Raw genomic sequence first — 13793 nt, 5'->3', positions numbered from 1 at the left:
CCGTCCCCGCCTAGAACAAGACCCTAGCATACCATTGTCCACCAGAGACACTGAAGCCAATATAAACTAATCAATGTGAACAGTGAAACAAGCAGAAATCACTACTAATGCACAAGCAAGAAAAGGCAATTAAAACTAATACCTTAAGGATGATAGAATTAGAAGTGAGACCCTTAAAGACAGGAATAAAACAAGGCAGGACTCAATACAATACAAGTAAGTGAGAATCGCAACAAAAACTCCAAACAGAGGCTGTACAAGAACAAGAATTTAAGGGCTGAATAAACAGAATCAATAAGGACTCAAACGACAAACAAAATAAAGAAGATGAACGAGTAGTATAGAAACTCAAAACACTGGTTGCCCACAAGAAATATACTAAGCTATGGACAGGCAGGTAGCAAAACTGAAATTTGAGGCAATGTAGTAGGGAAAATCACACCAACAATGAGAAGATATAATCTAGGTACGAATTTAGTCTAGTAAACACAACTATGCTCAGTCAAAAATCAGTGCAAATCACTAGAAAAACAGAAAGAAAGAAGCAATGTTGGGAATACAGTTGGAAAACGGAAAGTGAAACAAAATGTCTGAGATTTGCAAGGGAAGATATTAAAAAATGGGAAGTAAGTGAGTAGGTGTCCCTAGCTTGAGTATACAAGGCAATGTAGAGTATATAGAGGAAAATTGAAACTAAATGTATGAACCATGTGATTGAAATATTCAAAACATGCAAGTATCTAGGGAATTTGAGATTTGATAATGGGAAAATTTTGCTGTCACAAATTACAAATCTATGGATGCAGTGAAACATGAGAAGATATTTTTACAATGTGATTTCCTGCTTTACTGTTTTTATGTTGGCGATTCTGGCTGCAATTGCCTGATTCCATTTGGCTTTGGATTGCCAAATTTTCTCTGTCATTCAACCTGCCAGGTTAATTGATGTCTCTTCATACAAATTGATGCAAATATTAGTTGCAAATGCGAAGTGTTTCATAGTAGACCCTCTAGATTTTAATGTAAATAGGAAAGGTGGCTGAAGCAGTGTCTTGTGTAAACCCACTGGCTCGATATGCCACAAGGAGGGTAGAACCTAGTGTTCATTGATATTGGTAGAAAGGATGTGCAAATTATCCATGGATGGGGTTGGTTTGTTTTTTATGAGGCCTTTTTGCCTTACTGATTGCAAGTAATGGATAACTACAAATTTTGAAGTGGATCTTGTAACTAAGCAGTTATGTGTTTGGATTGAAGTGTTGAAACAAATAAAAATAGTTTGTGTGCGGTAAAAAATGTTGATCAGCACTTTTATGTTAAAATGTTTGAGATGCCCTTAATGTTGTTAATAAAAAATATAAATTCGAAAGTATCTTTACATGGAGAAAGGCAAATGAAAAATAGAATGGAGAGGGAGTTAGGTGGTTGTTTTGGAAGGGAATTTCTGGAACTGCAAAAATTATTATGGATAAAATAGTACTCCTTCCATTTCATTTTATTTGTCTTCACAAAGTAGGGGTAAGACTGCATACACAACCATCCTCCGCAGAACCCACTTTTGGATTACACTGGGTATCTTGTTGTTGTTGTAGACTTGTAGTAGTAGCAGTATGACTGAGCACCGAGTTTAAGAAAGTAAGGGAGGTTTTTAGTAGTACTAAAATTCCCCTTGAGCTTGTGATCTTAAACATACAATGTGGATGTTTGAATTAGAGAGTTGCTAAATATAGAAAGTGACTTTCTTTTTTTGATACAAACTAAAAAGGAAAGTAAGATACATGATTGAAATAAAGAGAGTAAACTTTAGCTCAAGCCAAACTTATTTATAAGTTGAGAAGAGATAAGCTGGATAATCAACTTATGGTTTCTGTTGATTTTGACATATAAGTACTTGGGTTACAAGCTCTTTTGGTGTTCACCAAATGCAAAATAAGCAGAAAGTAAGTTTACCCAAACACTCTATATATACATGGTTCTCATTGGTACCAACCGTTCCTCTTTTGCGCCTCCAAGGGTATGGCCTAGTGGTCAATAAGTGGTTGAGAACCATGAGGTCTCAGGTACAATTCATAGCGGAGACAAAAATCACTATTGGTGGATAAAGTTACCTGGTACTTGTTGCTGGTGAGCGGTAGCAGGTATCTCATGGAATTAGTCGAGGTGCGCGAAATCTGGCCCAAACACCACGCTCATCAAAAAAAGAAAGTCCCTCTTTCGCCTTTCAAGAGAAAATCTTTTTGGGCAGGGGAGGGACGGCACAGATGAAATATTTGACTCCCTTCCAACTTGCTTTAGAATCTACCTGTGACCTGCCTCGATTTTAAATTTGTCCCTTGTTACAAAGATTCAAGGGGAAAAGTCATCTCAAAGAAAGAGGGTTTCGGTGTTCTAGGACCTTTGGCCTTGAAATTTCTGTTGCATAGGGATCCCCTGCTAATTTTGTTTCTTTACTTTTTTACTCAAATAATGTTTTCGGTGCTTCATTGCTTTCAAAGAGAAGATAGTATTTTGTTGCTAGTAGGGGCGTAGCTTTAGTGCTTCCTTTCATCTGGTGGAAGACAATGTCAGTTAAAGTTTTTGACTTTATCACTGAAGTTAGTATTTGTAAGCCAGACGACTAATTGCCCAATGTTGAGGCAGACATTTATTGAAAATCTGTAAAAGATTATCATGTTATGTGTTATGTTTCAAAATTAGATGGATAGTTTTTAGTTCATTATTTTTTTTTTTAATTATTAGGTAACATTTGTATTATAAACCAGCACTTAGGTAGTGCTAAAATCCCTTTACAACCAGTGAGTATTTAGTAAGAAACGAAAGAACTTCTCTTCCTAGCATGATTCTAAAAATTCTAGGATATCTTCTGCATCTATAGGAGAGTTCTTTGTACACCAAACACAAGTAAGCAAAATACAATTATTTTTTTCTTTTCATACTGGTAACATTAAAAGCAAATTAAAATATGTTTTAATCTTCTGTATTGTTCTACAACTGTCTTCAAAACATCTCGCATTCCTCTCCTTCCATAGAGTCCACCAAATGCAGGCTGGGATGGTTCTCCAATAGCTCCTATTATTGGCTCCAATCTCAGCTTCCTCCCAACAAGAGAGAGTGTCAACAATCTATCTTGCTAGGCATTGTCCATTTTATGCCTCTGAGATTGATGAAAATCTTCCATAGTTGGTCTGTGATTCTGCAACGCAAGAACAAGTGTCCCACTGTCTCAGCCGTCTCTCCACACAAACAACAATGTGTAAATAAAATGATGTTCCTCTTTCTCAGGTTTTCATGTGTCAAAACAGCCTCTTTTACTAACAGCCATGACAAGCATGCCACCTTCAGAGGTATTTTGTTTTTCCAAATTTGTTTCCATGACCAGATGATGTTCTGTGACATTGTCAAATTTAAGTACTTGTACCCTGAATTTACTTAGTATGCCCCTTTGCTATGCCCATTCCACCATATTCTATGAGACATTGTGGAAAACTTACCTGTAACTTGTGCCTTGTAGAGTGTAGTAACTAGCAATTGAGTCGCATACACTCAATAATTAATATATAGGTAGGCTGCAAGCATGCAGACCTCTCCAAAAGGGCATGATTCATCGAATTTCCTACAACTCACACAACAAATGAACAAAGTATTAAGATCTTATAAGCTTATCAAATATAACAAATAAAAGTTTAAAAAAGAGTTAAAAGTCAGAGATAAATCAAATGAAACATACCTTTATTTTGTAGAAGTTACCCAAGTTATAGAATAAAATAGACTAACAAAAAGTCAAAGAGAGTCAGAGTCGCACATTTTAAATAATTAGCTATTTAAATTAAGATAGTCAAATGATCACAACAATTTATACATAAACTCCATGTTCACAAGTTCATCGACCAAAAAAGAGTACATTACATGCACATTTAAACTAAGTTATACTTGAGGAATCTATATGAGTACATTCAATTTAAAGGCCATCTTTCTCAATTTCTTCCATGTCATCTTCGAAATCTTCAACTTCATTTTCAAGGACTCCTCCTTCTAGTGGAGGTTCGTCAATTGACAATTCAACAAAATCATTCATGCTTTCATCAATATTAAAAGAGAAAATGGTCTAAACTCCCTCAACATATACCCGAAATCCCAACTACACACTCCAACTTTACAGGTGTCCTATTACCCACCTGAACTTTGTATTTCTCTATTTTATACACACCTAAGTGCTGACCTCAACACAAACCAAATAATTAGGCTTGTGTGATTCCATGCGCTGGGTCCCCCACCTCTTCCACTCCCATTTCTTATTTTTCCCCCCATTTCCCTCCTAAAACGTAAAAGAAAAAAAAATCCTCCTCTCTCATTTTCAATCCTTCTCCATTAGCAATGCGCTCTGTAACGAAGAGTGCAGGTTGACAGTTCCACCGGAATGGCCATAGCGCCGCCGGCGACGGTCAGACGACCTTCAGACCAATGCGAAAATATACCCATGGAGGAGACGGATCTTTTCCAACAAGAATCACCTTCAAATTCCAACCACAACTCCTCAAATTTGAATTACAATCCACCGATCACTGTTCATCTTTCGGAGGAGGAGTTAAAGTGGGCGCAAGAAATTATTTCCCTAGCCAAATCTGGAGTGATTCAGATCGTTCCAATTGATGGAATGGAATCTACACCTCAAGATCTACCTAATACTACAAAATCACAACATTCTATCTTACCGTTTGAGAGATCTGCTCAGGCGATTTTGGGGGGAGAATCGCCAAAATCGCCTCTCAACTCAAATGAAGTTTCGCTGGCGATAACTAAGATTCAGGGGAAACAAATCACTACGTTGGAATCCCCTCAGCCCAGCGCACCCAATTATGTAAGTAAAATCGATATGAACAGAGGTTGTTGTTAGAGTAGAACCAAGTATTTCCTACTTAGAATAGGAATAGGAATAAGAATAGGAATCCTAGTTGGAAAAGGATTCCAATATAGTGTCTATAAATAGGGTCTCAATGTAACTATTTAGATACACAATTCAATAATATATTTCTCGGTGAGAACAAACAAGTCACCGTATGTCTATGTCAATTTCCGGTGACTGTTGGGTTTGATTTTGTTATTCTTTTTCTTTCTGTGCGTGTTGTGCGAAAACCAACACCACCACGAGGCTCGGAAAGCTCCCGCGACCAAACCCCAGCCAGAACCACTGGAAAACATCACCCCACGCGCTCTCACGCGCCATCGGAGGTGGTAGTTTCCGGCGAGATCTGTCTCACGCGCCGGCGCGTGAGGGCTTTTCTGATCATATTTTTTGACAGTTGGGGTCGTCCAGCCATTCCAACCAGGCCCATACTGTTTTTGACCAGATCCGATCGCCGGAATTAGGATTTCGGCTATTTCCAGGCTATTTTCGGCGACTTTTCTTTGAGATTTGAATTTTCCGACAATCAGATCTCAATAATCAAGATTTTTTTCATTGTTTCCAAGACAAATTTAGCATAATGTATTTTGGGTGTGATGTTTTTGGTTCTAAAAATATGGGGATTGGAAGTTCTAGCCCTATAATCACTTCAGAACTTTTATTGGGAAGTTCAAACTATTTATCTTGGGCTTCCTCGGTTGAGCTGTGGTGCAAGGGTCAAGGTGTCCAAGATCACTTAACGAACAAGACTTATGTGGTAGATGTAAAGGCAAAGACTAGTGAGGAAGATGCAAAAGTCATGGCACAATGGGAGAAAGTAGATGCTCAAGTCACCTATGGCGTTCTATTGATTCCAAGTTGATGCCCTTGTTTTGCCCATTCCAAACGTGTTATACAGTTTGGGAAAAGGCTCGTGCTTTATACACTAATGACATATCTCGATTCTATGATGTGATAGCTCAATTGACCAACTTAAAGAAACAAGAATCCGATATGTCTACTTACTTGGGACAGGTACAGGCAGTCATGGAGGAATTTGACACATTGATGCCAGTTACTACGAATGTGGAAAAACAACAAGAACACAGACAAACATTGTTTCTAGTTCTTACTCTTGTTGGACTTCCTCTTGATCATGATTCTGTACATGATCAGATTTTAGGTAGCCCTACAGTTCCTACAATCGATGAATTATTCTCTCGTCTCCTTCGTCTTGCGGCACCTCCCAGTCACAAAGTAGTTTCATCACCCACTGTTGACTCCTCTATTCTCGCATCTCAAACCTTTGAAAAGTGTACATATCAGTCTATGGAGAATCGGTGAGGGGGAGGGGGTTTTTGGGAAACCTCGATCCAAGTGTAGTCATTGTCATAAGCCTGGACATACTCGTGACATATGTTATATTTTGCATGGTCCACCACCCAGTTATGATCCTATTGTTCTAAAGGAATATAATGAGTTCTTTCGAAATCGCGCAAGTAACAAACATCTCCACCAGTAGCATATGGTGCTCAACCTAATCAACCATCCAATAATGCTCATATTGCTTAGACAGAATATGATGAGTTCCTTCAGTATCGTGCAAATAAGCAAACGTCTCCACAAGTGGTTTCGGCTGCACAACCTAATGTGTCTGTTGCGGGTAATTCTTTTGCTTGTGTGTTGCAATCTAGTACTCTTGGAACATGGGTCATGGACTCTGGGGCTTCTGATCATATCTCTGGTAAAAAATCACTATTGTCTGATATTGTTTATTCACAATCTCTTCCAGCTATTACTTTAGCCAATGGGATCCAAACAAAACCAAAAGGGGTTGGAATTTTTCGATGATTTTTTTCTCATGCAGGACCGCAGTATGGGACAGATGATTGGATCATGACATGAATCACAAGGCCTTTACTACCTTGCCTCTTCAAATTCCTTGAAAGCATGCTCCGTTATAGATTCCCCAGATCTAATTCACAAACGTTTGGGACATCCGAGTCTATCCAAACTGCAAAAGATGGTGCCTAGTTTGTCTAGTTTATCCACATTAGATTGTGAGTCGTGTCAACTTGGGAAACACACTCGTGCTACGTTTTCTCGTAGTACTGAGGGTCGTTCAGAGTCTATTTTTTCATTAGTTCATTCTGATATTTGGGGTCCTAGTAGAGTCAGTTCCACCTTAGGATTTCGTTATTTTGTTAGTTTCATTGATGATTATTCAAAATGTACTTGGGTTTTCTTAATGAAAGATCGTTCTGAGTTATTTTCTATTTTCGAAAGTTTCTTTGCTGAAATACAAAATTAGTTTGGTGTTTCTATTCGTACTTTTCGTAGTGATAATGCCTTAGAATACTTATCCTCCCAATTTCAGGAGTTTATGACTCACCAAGGCATTATTCACCAGACTACTTGTCCATACACCCCTCAACAAAACGGTGTAGCTGAAAGAAAAAAATCGGCATCTTATTGAGACCGCTCGTACTCTTCTCCTTGAATCCAATGTTCCGTTGCGTTTTTGGGGAGATGCAGTTCTTACGTCTTGTTATTTGATAAATAAAATGCCCTCTTCTTCTATTCAGAATCAGGTCCCACATTCCATATTGTTTCCTCAGTCACATCTCTATCCTATCCCTCCTCGTGTCTTTGGGAGCACATGCTTTGTTCATAACTTAGCCCCAGGAAAAGATAAATTAGCTCCTCGTGCCCTCAAATGTGTCTTTCTTGGTTACTCTCGAGTCCAAAAAGGGTATCGTTGTTATTCACAGGATCTTCATCGATACCTTATGTCCGCTGATGTTACATTTTTTGAGTCTCAGCCTTACTATACATCTTCTGATCATCCTGATGTATCTATGGTCTTACCCATACCTCAAGTTTTACCTGTGCCAACCTTTGAGGAATCTACGATTAATTCAGGCGAACTCGCCGGAGCTCAGGCAAGGAGGAATTTTTCGTCAAAATTAACCTTCTAACGCTCCTAAAGGAGGTGAGAACACCTCCCATGACGGGTCAGCACTTAGGTGTGTATAAAATAGAGAAATATAAAGTTCAGGTGGGTAATAGGACACCCGTAAAGTTGGAGTGTGTAGTTGAGATTTCGAGTCTAGGTTGGGTGGGGGGGGGGGTTTAGACCATTTTCTCATATTAAAATGATCTCCACCTAAAACAATATCAAAGAAAATCCTATTGGCCATTAATAAGATCTTTCCCCTCATGCTCAAATTTAATCACCTTTACCTTTTCGCTTATTGTATCCCACATGTCATAAATAAGGTGCAATTGTGGACAATCAGGGTTGGCTCTTCTAAGCATAGATATTATTTGGTTCATACACTGTAAAAAGATTTAAGTCTATCCCACCAGTTATCATCCATCACAAGGGGTTTTATTTCAAACACCCTTGCTTTAAGTACTTTATCTCCCCTTGTAATTTTTCCATTTGTCATCCATCACCTTTTTTTCCAATGACGATTTTACTTAATGAATACGAGAAGTCATGATAATATGGGAAGCAAATCTAGTTTCGGCAACTTTTAACAAAGATGGTTCCGAACACTTTTTGGGAAATGGCATGTGCCATGTCATGATTCACCACAAAATTTTAAGCTACTCACTTCACCAATCAATTTTAGTATTTATTCACAACTTGAGAAGTGAGGTGAATTTTTGAAAGGTTGACACATACTTTTCAAAGCAAGATTTAGGCAATGAACGACATATGATGTCCAAAATATGTGAGGAAAAGTTTGTTCAACAATAGAACAAGTAAGTTTCATATTTCCTGCATCATCGGTGATAACTTGACCAACATTTTTTGGATCAACATCTTATATGGCTTTAACAAACAACTTAGCAAAATACTCACCATTCTCAACAATTCCACTAGAATTAACTGATTTCAATAATATTGGTCCATGACTAGATGTTCACATTATATTTATCAATGATCGTCTTTTAGTATCAGACCATCCATCCGAACAAATTGATAATCCTCTTTTTTTCCATGTATCTTTAATGGGTTGTAATTTTCTATCTATGTTAGCCTTTTCTTGAGCCAAAAGAGTAGTTCGTAAACTATTATAAGTTGGTGGAACATAACCAAGTATATGATTTGCTGCCAAAAACTCCGAATACTTTTTAAAGTAAGGAGAAGTTGCGATTGAATGATAAACCTTTTTTTTACACTGGCCACGTTTGTATTTAAGTCAGTAGGTAGTACAGAAAAACCATATTTATAAATAAGAAGAAAAAGAAGTAATCTTCTCCAAAATTGAACCATAATTCTGATGGACCCTAAAGTACCTATGATTTACTCAGTCCTATTGGATTAGACATTTTATATACCAAAAACAGAACAACAAAATACATTTAAGCTTGACATCCTGCAAGTTGTTGTTCCTATTCTCAAAACATTTATTAGTTCTCTCTCTCCATATAGTCCAGCCCCAATCTTATTAGGCATTCTTTGGGAAATGCCTTTGAGATAAAAGGAAAATCCGTCACAGTTGGTCAGTGAAATTGCAGTTTAGAAAGAGGTGTCTCACCGTTTGTGTTTCTTTAGCACATAGGGAGAATTTGTTGCATAGAGAGATACCTTTTTTGGCCATATTGTAAAATGTCAAAACTGTTTAATTGGCTAGCAGCTACGTAAAGCATGCCACTTTGAATGATAAACCTGATGCGTAGAACATCCGAGCCACCAACTTGTCGGTAGTGTTTCCGTTAGAAATGCTAAAAGATTTCTTTGTGCTTCACCAGATGAACCTTTTCTCTTTTTTTGGTTGTGATAAATCTGAGCCTTCTGGTAGAGATACATAATCTGCCTTTTTTCTTACATCCAATTGTACCATTGATTTTTTCTTTACGGCTTCTTCCTTCTCCATCTTCAATCCTACACATACTTCATGGCTGATCTCTTTGCATATTGCAACTTTCTAACCGGAAAGCTTTAGAAGATGTGCATTTACTTTAGAATTTGAATCTGTAACTTTTTATTGCAAAAATTACATGACCACAATTTATTTCCACCACCATTAAGAGCAACCTTAATATGATTCCATAAAGGGTTGTCCTCAAAATCTGTTCCAACACATTTTGTTGGTTTCGAAATACTTCTTTTTTTTTCCAGCCGTTGTTGATGATGCCATGGGGATGAAGAACTTTTGAATATGGCTCTGGAGGAAGAGAAATGTTCTATGGTCCTCCATGGCATCATTAGTAGCGCTGAAAAACAAGAAGGAAAGGGTATGTTGAGGCCAACAAAAAGTGTTGGATCAAGTTTTGATGATAAACCTTTATGGATTCATACTAAGGCTCTTAATGGTGGTGGAAATAGAGTGTGGTCATGTAACTTTTTGCAATAAAAAAGTTACGGATTCATATTCTTAAGTAAAAGCACATCTTTTAAATTTCTCCGGTCATGGAGTTGCAATATGCAAAGAGATTAGCCATGAAGTATTTGGCAAATGAAGAAGCTAAAAATCAATGGTACAATTGGATGCAAAAAAAGGGCAAATTCTGTAACTCTACCCAGTGTAGTCAAAGGCGCGCTTAAGCCCTGAAGCAAGGCTCAAAATGTGTTGTGCGCTTCGCCTCGCTTTATGTGCGCTTCATTGTAGTCATCAAGGTTGTAAGACAAACTTTTCCTTGCCAATGAACCTCTTCTGAAGAAGTGATACTAAGCAATTGGTATTTTACTTTTTCATAATTTATTTTTCAATTTCTTTGGTCACATATTTGTCATTCATGTTTATAATTATTAGACTTGGACTAAACATATATATTTGTATTTTTTTTCTCCCTTTGCGCTTTTTTTCATTAAAGCCCACGCTTTATTTGCGCTTAAAGCCCCAACAGACCTTAGAGCTTTTTTGTGCTTTTCGCCTTTGATAACACTGACTCTACCGGAAAACTCAGATTTAATGACAACCGAAAAAAGAGAAAAGGTTCAACTGGTGGAGCACTAGAGAAATCTTTTAGCATTTCTAACAGAACCACTGCCGACAAGTTGGCAACTCGGATGTTCTATGCATCAGATTTATCATTCAACTTACAGCTTCTCCTTACTTGAAAAAGTATTTGGTGACAAATCATATGTCTGATTATATTCCACCAACTTATAATAGGTTATTAACTACTCTTTTGGCTTTAAGAAAAGACTAATATAGGTAGAAAATTACAACCTATTAATGATACATGTAAAAGGATTGTCGATTTGTTTGGATGGTCTGATATTTAAAGGCAACCATTGATAAATATAATGAGAGCATCTAGTGGTGGACCAATTTCTTGAAATCGGTTGATTCTAGTGTAATTGTCAAGGGTTGTGTGTATATTGCTAGTTGTTTCTTCAAGGCATAAAAAATGTTGTTCAAGTTATCACCGATAATGCAGGAAATATGAAGCTTGCCGGTTTTATGTTGAACAAATTTTTCCTCACATATTTTTGACACCGTGTGTCATTCATTGCCTAGTCTTGCTTTGAAAAGTATATGTCAACTTTTCGAAAAATCACCTCACTTCTGAAGTTGTGAATGGTCAAAGGATACTAAAATTGATTGGTGAAGTAAGTAGCTTAAAGAATTTTATGGTGAACCATGAAATGACGCATGCCATTTTCCAAAATCATTCGCAACTATTTTTGTTAAAAGTTGCCGAAACAAGATGTGCTTCCCATAGTCTCACGACTTCTAGTACTCATAAAGTGAAATCGTCGCTGGAAAAATTACAAGGGAGATAAAGTACTTGAAGCAAGGACACGTGAAATAAAATCTCTTATGATGAATGGTGGGATAGAGTTGAATGTTTTTTAAAGTGTGCGGAACCGATAGTATCTATGCATAGAAGAGTCAACCTGAATGTGTGGGAGATAGCTACAGAGGGAAATTGAGTGTAGTACTAGAAGATGCATGTCATTTTGCTAAACTGAGTATTTAATCAAATCTCCAACTTGTTTGGGATTGAGACAGCTGTTTATGAGTATCTAATCAATGGTAGAACCTGACTTTCCTCCTTGATTCCATTCCTGATACCCTGGCAAGAAGAGCTTGTGTTCTGGGTGTAATGTAGCAGCTCTCATATCTTCATGTCCTATTCTTGGAGCAAAAGGAAAGTCAGAACTTAGAAATATGCTGCTTGTATAATCTAGTGTTAATATCTTGAAGACAACTAGTGTATTTCAAAGTGTAAGTTGGAAGCTTTTAATAAGTGACCATTAAGTTTAGTGTTTCAAGAACCATCAAGTGAGTAGTTGATTATGATGTTGCATATCTACACATCAACACAAATGCATCTCTTTGCATTTAATAATATAAATATTCACATTTGATATTCCTCGAGCACTTGTTGAGTTTTGGCAAGCTAGAATTTTGTCATATTATGAAGATTTGTGTAGAGCAAAAATAGTGCATTATTGTATCATTCATTATGTCGTGTTTTTCAAAAACTCAAATGAACATTTATCATTTATTATTTCTTCTTTACCAATTAACATGCCATTGTCATTTATTTCAAGATCTTACGTCCTTCACAGATGGTGCTGATGTCTCTGCCGCATTGCTGACAATCGGTGCAAGTTACAAGGTGATTTATAGTTCTGTGAATGCGTAGAAGATCAGATCTTAGGATGGTTAAGTATAAGCTTATCTTAATGTTACTACTTGGAGCACTACTCTTCCTGTCTGGCCTTAATTTATTAATGGTACTTAGCTTGATAATCTCAAATATTAGGAGATTACGTGTCAAATGAATGTCTCTGACCTTGCTGTGTTGAATTTTGGTCTTTTATGTTTGTGTTGCTTCTCGAGTTTGTTGGGTTTAATCCATCCACTGGAGAAATGATTTTTCTTTTGCGTATCTTGCAGAAGGAGGTCAGTTGTTTTGCGTTTCTTTAAAAAAACGACTACAAATTATGCATGACAACAGTTGTTTTCATGTATCAAACTACCACAAAGAATTTGAGGAAAACGAAGTCTTAAGGTTCTTGTTTTCTGTTTAAGTCTCATACTTAGTTCATGATAAAATGCAGCTGATCAAACATTAGAAAACATATGGTTGAGCATGTTTATGCTATAATTTTTCTTGAAGTAACATTATCTACATGACCTTTAACATTAATTAATTTTGGTCTCGTGTAAACATTAGAGGAACTTCTATTATCAACCTCCATGTTAGTCTTGCAATCAAACAAGTGCTTAACCCCATTTTGAGAAGGGATTTCATAGTCTCTTTCTTTCTCATCTCTAAAAGGCATTTGGTTTTCAAACATTATTATGGTAAAAGGCTTTCTATCTAAATAAGTACTTATTTGAACTCAATCTTGAAACTAGTTCTAATTGAAGTGAGATAAGTTTCCTACTCACCCACTAATTTGCTTACTGAGAAGTATGGGAAAAATCTAAGAAGTGACCAATGAGGACAGTAGTAAAACCAGTGAAGAAGTCCATTAACTGAGTCTTCACTGAAAACAATGACAAAGAAAAATGAGAAAGATCCGTTGGTGAAGATGTAACTCCTGACATTGTCAGCGTTAGCTATTTTTATCTTTATACAGTGACTAGTATTTTCAAGCTTTACAACTCACTTCACTACCCTACCCTACTTTTCACTGAATTCTGAATTATCATCTTGGAATAACACAAGTGATATTACAGCACATCAATGAGATCAGTGCAACTAGTTGGAGATAATAGGTCAAATTTAGGGATGACAATGGGGCGGGGCAGGGGCGGATTGTGGGTATATGTGGGTTCAAACTTAATTTTAATTCTTTACATGTTATAAGAGTGATAGATTTATTAAGATAATTTATTTAAAGCTACTAAAATATCTAAGATAGTAAATGAAAATGGTTCAACAAATAATAATACAATTTCTAACATGTTTCCCAATTGATCTCTAAAAAATA

At 36.8% G+C, this 13793-nt stretch overlaps 1 protein-coding gene across 16 annotated transcripts in view; it reads left to right on the top strand.

Annotated features, from left to right (window-relative positions):
* LOC102584867 (uncharacterized) overlaps positions 1 to 13073 on the top strand; it is a 35842-nt gene extending 22769 nt beyond the window's left edge. For 3 of the 16 annotated variants that reach the window (XR_001474604.1, XR_001474607.1, XM_006356708.2), the window contains one exon: positions 12402 to 12742. The gene's annotated coding sequence lies outside the window, so the exon portion shown is untranslated. The other 13 variants (XR_001474616.1, XR_001474611.1, XR_001474615.1 and 10 more) reach the window with 9 other exon arrangements.
* Positions 13074 to 13793: the final 720 nt, after the last annotated feature.

The sequence above is a fragment of the Solanum tuberosum genome, unplaced genomic scaffold (genome assembly GCF_000226075.1).
Source record: "Solanum tuberosum cultivar DM 1-3 516 R44 unplaced genomic scaffold, SolTub_3.0 scf00229, whole genome shotgun sequence".
Taxonomy (NCBI): domain Eukaryota; kingdom Viridiplantae; phylum Streptophyta; class Magnoliopsida; order Solanales; family Solanaceae; genus Solanum; species Solanum tuberosum.
This window is presented reverse-complemented; position numbering and strand designations above follow the sequence as displayed.